Genomic DNA, 10395 nt, shown 5'->3' on the forward strand with positions numbered 1-10395 from the left:
GATAAGAAAACTATTCAATTAGATAGTTATTTATGGTGAATGAAATACAGTTACACTTTCAAGCACTTTTAAGCACCACATCTGAAATTCAAGCACTTTTCAGAAAATGGTCCTCATTAACTGGAAAAATAAAAATAATCTTAATTCTAACCTATATAAAAACCATCTAATAGATCACATTAGTCTTGATACAGCCTCTGCCATCACATTCAGGGCTCTAGACTAACTTTTTGCCATGGGCGTACCGGTACGCCTAACTTTAAAAAGTTAGACATACCGGCACAAAAGTTAGGCGCACACAAATTTTATAATAATTTCACTGCAAAAACCCATCACCATAGAGACTGTGTCAGCTTCCAAAAAGACAAAAAACAAACTAAAAACCAGCAACAAACAACTTAAACATAAACAATTACAAAGAAAGAACAATACAGTATCCACATCTGAACCAAAGAGTAAAACAGTGAAATGTGGATTATTAAATATTAGGTCTCTCTCCTCCAAGTCTCTGTTAGTACATGACTTAATAATTGATCAACAAATCGATTTACTCTGCCTTACAGAAACCTGGTTGCAGCAGAATGATTATGTTAGTTTAAATGAATCAACACCCCCGAGTCATTCTAACTACCAGAAATCTGGAAGCACAATGGCAGCAATTTTTCACACCAGCCTATTAATTAATGAAAGACCAAGACAGACTTTTAATTCATTTGAAAGCCTGATGCTTAGCCTTGTCCACCCCAGCTGTAAAACTCAGAAACCAGTCTTACTTGTTATCATATATCGTCCACCTGGGCCTTACACAGAGTTTCTGTCTGATTTCTCAGACTTTATATCTAATTTAGTTCTGAGCTCAGATAAAATAATTATTGTGGGTGATTTTAATATCCATGTAGATGCTAAAATTGCTCAACTGGCTTCTCTCAAAATGTAAAAGAACCCACCCACCACTTTAATCACACTCTAGATCTTGTGTTAACATATGGCATAGAAACTGAACATTTAACAGTGTTTCCTGAAAACCCTCTCCTGTCTGATCATTTCCTGATAACATTTACATTTACAATAATTGATTACACAGCAGTGGAGAGTAGACTTTATCACAGTAGATGTCTTTCTGAAAGTGCCTTAACTATGTTTAAGAATGTAATCCACCCTAATGATGGTAAATTTGATTCTTTTTACTGAATCGAGTTTTAATGAGTCACTCACCAAAGTGAATCGGGTTTTTTGAGTCATTTGATTCACTGAGTCAGTTGACCAGAGAGTGCAGAAAATGTACATTTTCACTCAAACTTAATTTGTTTCTCTTTTCATGTAAATCCTACTGCTTAGATGAATGATTCTAAAAGAAAACAACTATTTTATAGAGCAAAAACATTTCTAAAATTAAGCAATTTCCTATCAAAATTGCTTAATAAACATTTATTTTGTTTATTTTTATTTTATTAGTATTTTCCTTAAATGTGTTAAATATATATTTTCTCATCTAAATGTCCACTGAGCTGTGAGCCAGGGGGCGGTAATGCGCCTTAACATTGTTTGCCAACCAAGAAGAAGAAGCTGTGAGACAGGAGGGAGGGGGTGAGCGAGTCCTGAGTGATTCGTTCGCTTTATGATTCAGCACAGGAGGGAGGGAGAAGGGTCTGGCTGCAGCCACTGTGGAGCTCCACACTAACCGGAAACACGTGACCTCCACACTAACCGGAAACACGTGACCTCCACAGTAGCCGGAAGCACGTGACCTCCACAGTAGCCGTAAACACGCATGGATACCGTGGAAGTCTTGCAAGTTGATCGCAAAGGTTGGTTAAGTCTTTCTTAAATAAATTTGCCGTTAGTGATTTCATAATTCTAGGAATCGTCTAGTTTTCTTACAATGATCATGTTGCCACTTTTTTTGCGTTACAACAACATTCCTCCTTATTTTAATGTTTTTTCATCGTGCTCCATGGCAGAGAAACACACAGATATGCTTTTTCCTGGGCCTGGTTTCAGTAAGAGAGCTGGATTAACGGCTTCTGTGGGCGAGAAGAAGCAAAAAACACATTTTGCATTAGAGTATGATTTATTGTTGGCGTCAGAGATGCGAAATAACGAATACTTCAATACTGTACTTAAGTAGAATTTTCTGGTATCTTTACTTTACTCCTGTACTTTTTTGTGCCTACTGTATACTTCTTTATACTTCTACTTCTCACATTTTAGCACGCGTATCTGTACTTTGTAATCCGTACATTTGTAAATCAGCCCCCCGCACGCGTGCTTTGGACGCAAGATTACTTCAAAATTTTGTACATAAATTATATTTTAGACCCTGTACTTCTTACTTCGACTTGACTAAAAAGTCGAGTCGGTGCTTTTTAAACAGAGGTATCTAAACTGTAGTAAGGAACGTGTGTACTTGTTGTGACACCTTTGGTTAGCGTCAACACTGTAAATTTCGTCACAAACAGATTTATATATTTATCAATACTTCTATTCGTCATTCTATTCTGTACAGCTTTTTTATTGCCCAGATTTTAGTTAGCCTCTGTTCAATTGACTGTTATATGTCAATAGAAACATGTCTCACAAATTAAAGTGTCTTGTAAAATATTTGTGGGTTTTTTTTCAAGGATTTTCTTCCCAAATCTATTACATACCAACTGTAAATTGTTATTTCTGCTAAAACCTTAACTTAAATGTATATATGGTGTTTATCTGTTTCTCTCTCTGTTTTAGATGCACTTATCAATCTGGAATTCGGGCTTAAAGCCAGAATTGCAGGAATGCAACACGTGTTGCAGAGGACTCTTTCACTGCCCTCTGTGCCCCACTTTCAGCCCTACTGTCAGGGCAAAGATTGAGGAGCATCTAAGTGTGCATATAAAAAATGCTTTGCCTTTCAAAGGTATGTTTGTATTAAATATACTTTATAGTTATAAATATGCACTTTTTTAAGCACTTCTGCAGTATCTTTGTTGACTTAAAAGTTGCTGTTGATATTGTACAGTTCAGTTCATTCATCTGCAACAAAAATAGTGTTTTTATAAAATATATTTTTATTTACTTTTCACCACTTTCCTAGACATAACTTTTGTGATCCATACCATTTAACTTTCATTATTGAGGTTGGCTTGGATGTTTTTGTTAACATGTACAATCTGATTGTTAGACAAATTGATTGCATTCTATACAACTACATTTAAATTACATCTGTTTGTTTATTTGTTTGTTTTTTTCTCTTACAGATAAAATGATATGCCGGTGCAGGCTGCCTTGTAGGACAATAGGACACTTTCACTGCCCTGTCTGTAAGATTACAATCATACGGCGTGGGGATATGGCAAGGCAGATGCCTTTTTGTCTGCCCTCTGCCTTTGTTAGATTAGTTTAGAATTATCTTTTTAGACTTTCCCAGAAAACACATCTTGTTTCTGGGACATATTGTTTTAGATTGTTTTATCTTCCCTAGCTCTCTGCTGACGAGACTAGCACCATATATGGAGTTGTTTTATTTTATCTGTTTATTATTTGTTATCCTGTTCTCACTGTCTCTGTGCTCTGTGCCTATAAAAATTACCAAGCCACTGTGCATGGCGTGAGTTGTTCTTAGCAGCTCACCCGTGTACACGTTTGATAAAGAAAGTAACTTTGTCTCATTGTGTCTTTATTTCTCCTGGGTCTTTTACAGAGTTTTCCCCCAACATTTCTTGGTCCTTCGGAGCCGGAGCGCCTCCATCGTGTCCCATCTCCGTGACCAGTCCACGTTGTTCGTCTGTCGACAGCCCACACACTAGGTGTGTGGTCAAAGACCAAGGGCGTTAAATTCGAGTCTTGGCCAACGTTCTTAGAAAGCGACCCACGGTGGTGGGGCCCGATCGAGGTGGACCAGACCCGGCGACACTGACCAGGTAGATACAGACACACTGACACAATCTTGCGTAAAAGCGTATTTTAAATTCAGGGAATTTAAAATAGCGAAAGTAGCTCGTCGCGACTGGAAGCTCCCCACCTCTGTGGGTTTAAAGTAGCTCGTCGGCTGGTAGCTTGGAGCTCGTCGACTGGAAGCTCCCCACTTCTGTGGGTTAGGTTTGGAGCTCTGGGTAGCTCCCCCAGCTGGGTCTAGACAGGGTCTAGGGAATAAGTAGCTCGTCTACAGAAAGACTGGCAGCTCCCCTTATGATAAGGGTTCCGATCGCGCGAATAGGTGTGAATGTGAATGTGTGTGTATTGTTTTAATTAACGGAGCAAGCTGAATTTTCACGGTCCAATAAGAGACTGAGCTGCTCCTACTGTGTTTTTCTTTTACTGCTATTCACTGACGTGCTGGTGCGTTGAGAGAACGGTCGAGTTCCGTCTCGTAAAGTTCACACCGCTTTTGGAAATAGTCCGAAAGTAGAAGGGCGTGTGAGCAACCACTCTCGTCTCTAATACCAGCGAAGGTGATAGCAGCTGTATCGTGTATATATTACTTAATAAACAAAAATAAGTAAATACATAAATAAGATGGGTAATCCAGCAAGTGCAATTAAAACTCATTCCTGCTGACGAGCAGTGGTGAGAAAAGAAAAGTCCAGACGCCGGACAAAAACAGAGAGAGATTTAAGAAAACAAAATATAAACAGTCAGAAGAACAGAATCCAACTGCCAGTTTAGTAAAACCAGAAGACAAGACACTGTGCAGTGTCCACAATCCTTTTAGTAAACCATCACTCATTCCTGCAGCCGCATGTGCAGCAACACCCATATCAGGAAGAACATAATAATCCCTTATTAAGTGAAAACTAGAGATCAAAGTAGTTTGAGGTAGTTTAAAAGGGTTGAAAACAGATCCCACTGACTAGATATAAATATAAAAAGTACGAAATAAAGATGAACAAAGGGAAAATTACAGTAGAAATTATCTTTAGAGTATTTGAAATTAATAATAGCAAGGATAACAACCTGTAAAGTGATATTATCAATGAAACACAGTTGGCATGATGACCATGCCCACAATGTATAAAATGAATATAAAGCAAATAATTCACACGAAAATATTTTAATAACATAAAAAAATTATATTAAGGCTGTGTCACTGTTCAGCCAAGGACAGTGTGTGAAAAGGTAACTGTCTCCACCTTGGGAAAAGGATGATTCTGCAGGTCATCTGAAGCCCTTGATGGATACAAAATAAAATATAAATAATATATTATAATAGAACTGCCTGGTCCGCCATGCAACAGAGAAAACAAATGTGACCGCAGATTGGATGAATTCTAAATTATCTGTTTGCTGAATAAGATGATCCTAACTATCAAATTGGCTCAGGAGTAGTATAGTGGTACACACTGATAAAATATTATAATATGCTATTGCTGTCATATAAGACAAAGAGGATAATATTAACAATGACATAATATTAATATGAAGAGGCACCTTAATCGGTTATGATGTGAGGTGGATAATTTGTTAAGCAGTAGTCTGCATCAAGCTTAAGGTTTGCTGAAACTCAGTGTAATGACATGTGAGATGAAGACAATACAGAGAATAACTAAACTAATGAAGTGCATAGAGGCACTTGACCAGCTTGAAACCTATCATCCTAGAATGACACATTGCTGAGATATAGAGCACACCTATAATAACAACCAAAAAGCAAAACCCTGTAGACAACAGCTAAAACTACAGGATTGAGAAGCTGAATTAAATATGTAGACACTGCTAAGCTGATGAGCATGTTCCACATTTTCTTTTCTTTTTCTTTTTTGTTTCTTTTAGAGCAGAAGCTGCTGTAACACACCCAAAGAAAGACTATAGGTCTGACCAACCGTCTCAGTCGTGGGCAAAAAGATGACAGTCAATAAAATTCTAGAAGATAATTTATTGACGAAAAATATATCAAGAGATAAAAGATAAAACACTCCAGTGTCCCACTTATGAACTGTATAAAAACACACAGTCCCAAGGCCAGAGCCAGCTATGCCACACGGCCAAGTTGCACCCCACATGTTGCCTTTAACAGGGTTAGAAGTTGTCCTTGGAGACCCACCACCCTGCAAGCATATAGTCAGTGGTCACTCAAGCCTCTGGAACTCTGCTGCCTTTAGGCTGTGGCATATAATAGGCCCTGGGCCCTGTTTCAGGAAGCCGGTTTAGAAAACTCAGAGTGAAAAACGATACGCAGGGTTGAGTAACCCCGAACTGTCCAACTCGGAATATTCGGTTACAGAAAGGCTGATAACAAGTAGTTCAGTCAACGCGGAGTTGCTTTAACCCCAAGTGAAGCGCGCGGACGAGGATACATAAAGCCCTGATCAGTGGAGCACAGATTAAGCGAGTCACCATGGAGACGGAGGGAAAGAAGGCGCGGTCAATGTATTTTACAGCGCTTGAGGCCGAAATTCTGATGGCAGCATATGCCGATAACATGCAAATTCCGCGGAAAAAAGTAACACAGCGACAGCTGCAAAAGAAAGGGAGCATGCATGGCAAAACATAGCCGACAGAGTCAATGCGTGAGTGTTAATATAAACATTGATCGAGGGATTTCCACCCATTTAACACGTTATTTTATCATATGTTATTTTATTTGTTATTTTATACATTTTATTTTGTGATGTGATGTGAGCGCAGGTGCAACCCAACAGGCCCCAAACGTGCCTGGCAGCAAGTAAAAATGAAATATAAAAATATAGTCCAAACAGGTAAGGTGTAATTGTATTATGAGCCATAGTGCTTGGTCTGTTTGTCCCATGTAAATCAATTGCAGTTAGAGGCTACATTAATTTTCTTTCTGTAAGCACTTATTGAAATTATCTGAGCACATTACAAGTACATATTTGCTTACTCTGTATGCTCAAATGTGACCCGTTATAGCCAACAGAAAAAAAGCGGAGGCCCGAAAAACAGGTGGGGGTCCTCCACCACCACCACCACTCACAGAGGCTGAGCAGTTGGCCCTCAGCCAAAACAGTGGGCGCCCTGTGGCCGAAGGCATCTCTGCGGGGACATCCTCTGAGTCAATAACCCCGCAAGACACAAGTGCCTACATAGGGGGTAAATTCAAAATAATACATGATGTGCATACATCCTTTCTTCACAGTCACCTTCGCAGTGCTGCTCATTCATTTGATAAACTCTTTACCATAATGAATTATTTTGTAGTGAAGTTATTTTCCGACTGATTTTGCCTTCCCTCAGCCTTGGTTGTCTTTGAGAGCATAATGACAATGAAGTGTAAGGTGATTGGTATGTTTGTTAATTGCCATTTGGTCCCTTGTAAGTTATAAGTGACCTGTATAAACCTCATATTCTATCAGTTGATGGTGATGGTGTACTGCATCTGGTGCAGCCTCCTGTTGAGCCAGACCAACATGCAGTTGTGAGTAATACTCCACAGATTATATGAGTTTACAGTAGAACAGCAATGTTGTTTATTTCTTTACTACAGGAAAATAATGAAGAAACATTGACAGCTGTTACAGAGGAGGAAGCAACAGAGACACTTTATGAGGTTTACATCTTTTAATACTTTGTGTACAGGAAACACAGGCGACCAATAAAGCCAGTTGAACAAAAAATCTGTTTATTCTTCTTTCAACATGTTGAGGTGATGGGTCAAAAGAAATGATTGTGACATATGGTGTCTCTGACTGCTCTTCCATCTTGTATGTCCGTGGGAGGGTCAGGATGTTCATGGTTTGGATCACTGCTGTTTGGTTCAGAAGGACAGTGTTCTCCTCTAATTGTGGCAATGTTGTGAAGAATCACACATGCCACAATAATGTCACATGCCCTTTCTGGGGTGACCCTGAGTCTTTGCAGGCACTGGAACCGGGCCTTAAGCATTCCGATAGTCATTTCAATTCTGGCTCTTGTCCTGCAATTAGCCAGATTATATCGCTGCTGTGGGCCCGGTTCAGGGTCAGAGTAAGGGGTAAGCAAATAGGGTAAACATGGATACCCCCTATCACCAAGCAAGTAGCCAGTGAACTCTCCTAAGACAGAAGGATACACTTCAGTTCAAATGTCCCTGAAGCAATTGGTCTTTATATATTTTAAAGTATTTTCAACTCACCATGTCCAAATTTTGTGCTCAGTGTACATTCACGGAATATTTGTGAGTCATGGACAGAGCCTGGCCACTTGGCTTCCACATTTGTGATAATGTTGGCAGCATCACATATGATCTTCACAGTGCAGAGAACACAAATTAGCATCCATTACTATAATGAAATAATTTGTTAGTTTGAAATGCTACAGGGAACTATGTACCTGTACATTAATGCTGTGGAAAGACTTCCTGTTCACATAGTCTCCTTCATTTACTGAAGGAGCAATGATTGGAATGTGAGTACCATCTATACAGCCAATCACGCCTGGGAACCCTGAAAATAAATGTAAAATTTAAGTAGTAGTTCAAGTATCACCACATCATAAATTAAGTTTTGGTCATCCTGATACCTGCAATTTTGTGGCATCCCTCTTTGATGAATCTTGTGGGTCTATGACCGGGGAACACCACAAACGTGTACAGGAGACGTTTCAGTGCAACTGTAACATTCCTGACTGCCCGACAGACGGTAGCCTTGGAAACGTGCTCAGCGTCACCAATATTATACAGAAAGCTCCCGTTTGCAAAAAACCGAAGTGCAATACAAATAATATGTACAGAACTGAGAGCATGTCCGCGATGTGTCACATGCGTAATATATGGCCTGAGGATGTTATCCAAATAAATTATAGATTGTGCTGAGAAACGGTAACGTTCGCACAGACAATCATCAGGAAATGATAAAATGTCCAAACGCGCTCTGATCACTCTCTCCCGGCGGAGAGCTCTGCGGAGAATTTGGGCTTCACGATCTACTGGCTCTTCAAGGACGGGGCACGCCATGTCCGACACTTCCTACTGTCAGGTTTCCGACAAAGGGGCGGAGACAGTCAGGGTTAGTTGTAGTAAACCTGCTAGGGGGCAGGTTAGCTTCACGGAGTGTGTCGTCATAGTGACTCACTCAGGCTGCAGCTGAACTCGCTTTGTGAAACCGAAAACCCAGAGTTTTCGTTAACTCAGGGTATACTTACTCAGTTTTTCCACTAAACCGGCTTCCTGAAACAGGGCCCTGGACTGCACAGAGAGACAAAACAACACAGCAGTGTTTGTAGTGTGGGCTATATGTAGACCAGTGTATCAGTGCAATCAAGTACACCTGCCTCTAATTAGTCCAACCCCATTCCAGCCATTGGCTCACCAAAAATGTGACAACCACAAAACCACTCCCAACCCAGTGCAACTTCACACAATAATATGGAGCTGAATTAACACAGGCACATTAGTCTACCATGTTACAAGCTGCATGCTATTAAAAGCCAACATATGCAGACTTCTGCCTTGTTCGGGTGGCAGCATTTTTCTTTTTCTTTTGTGTCCTGACACGTTTATGTTTTTTTGTTTTTGTTTGATTATTTTGTTGGTTTTGGAAACGAATTTAAACGAACTTGTGACAATACTTGAGAATCACAGTGACACATAGTGATTAGGCATATGATTGAAAAATGCCTAGGTTTAGAGCTGTGAGCTATGAGCTGTGAGCAATGCAAAGTTAAATATATATATATATATATATATATATATATATATATATATATATATATATATATATATATATGTATAAATGGGAAACAACCCTAACTTGAAAGTTTGAAATCCATGAATTGTTTGAAAAACTAGAAATTATCTAAAAATGCCTTAAGTGAAAATGTAGAGTTGCATCTATTCTCCCAAACCAAAAAAAAAAGGAGAAGAAGCTTTCTGTAACTTAGAAATAAGGCTGACGTGTTGACAACAGACTAAAACACTAATTCGCAGGTGGCTATCAGGAACAGAGAGGCGAGCAAAGTCACAAACACCAAGGCTGCAGACAGCCACGCAGAAACAGCAGATAACATAGAGACAACGCCTGCTAGAACCGTGGAGAGCAAAATAGGCGGCACAAAAGACAAACATCACATTGATGGCAGTGAACACACATCAGATTCCACTGGATGTGTTGAAAAATGAACAAAAGCAGCAAGCACAGCAGAGCAGGCAAAATGGCTAAAACACGGTGCAGTTCTGACAAACGACTTAATGATGTGTTATGGCAAGCTAGTGTTGCCAAAATTCCTCCACAAAATGGCGGCATTAGTGACTCATGGCTGTACGCATTTGTCAACGGGGGGACTGACCAGTATTGTCAACTCTCATTTCTACACTGTGAATTCTACACTGTAAATTTTGAAACCTCAGCAAAACAATTTGTCAGAACGTGCATGACGTGTCAAAAATATAATGCTCAGGGAAACCTGAGACCACACAATCCATATGGACTTTATTGAGCTAAATGAATGCCAAGGGTAAAAATACACCCTAGTGGTTATAGATGT

At 39.6% G+C, this 10395-nt stretch overlaps 1 long non-coding RNA gene across 1 annotated transcript; it reads right to left on the reverse strand.

Annotated features, from left to right (window-relative positions):
• Window positions 1–7140: 7140 nt before the first annotated feature.
• Window positions 7141–8851, reverse strand: LOC147311093 (uncharacterized). The gene is made up of 3 exons (XR_015125501.1): window positions 8245–8851; window positions 8048–8159; window positions 7141–7967 (listed from the first exon to the last, which is right to left on the reverse strand). It is a non-coding gene; the product is annotated as an uncharacterized LOC147311093 (long non-coding RNA).
• Between the last annotated feature and the right edge of the window lie 1544 nt (window positions 8852–10395).

Source organism: Aulonocara sp. 'chitande type north' Nkhata Bay, linkage group LG16, assembly GCF_057382095.1.
Source record: "Aulonocara sp. 'chitande type north' Nkhata Bay isolate Kocher_YH1m ecotype deep benthic linkage group LG16, A_spYH_male_GT1.1, whole genome shotgun sequence".
NCBI classification, from domain to species: Eukaryota; Metazoa; Chordata; class Actinopteri; order Cichliformes; family Cichlidae; genus Aulonocara; species Aulonocara sp. 'chitande type north' Nkhata Bay.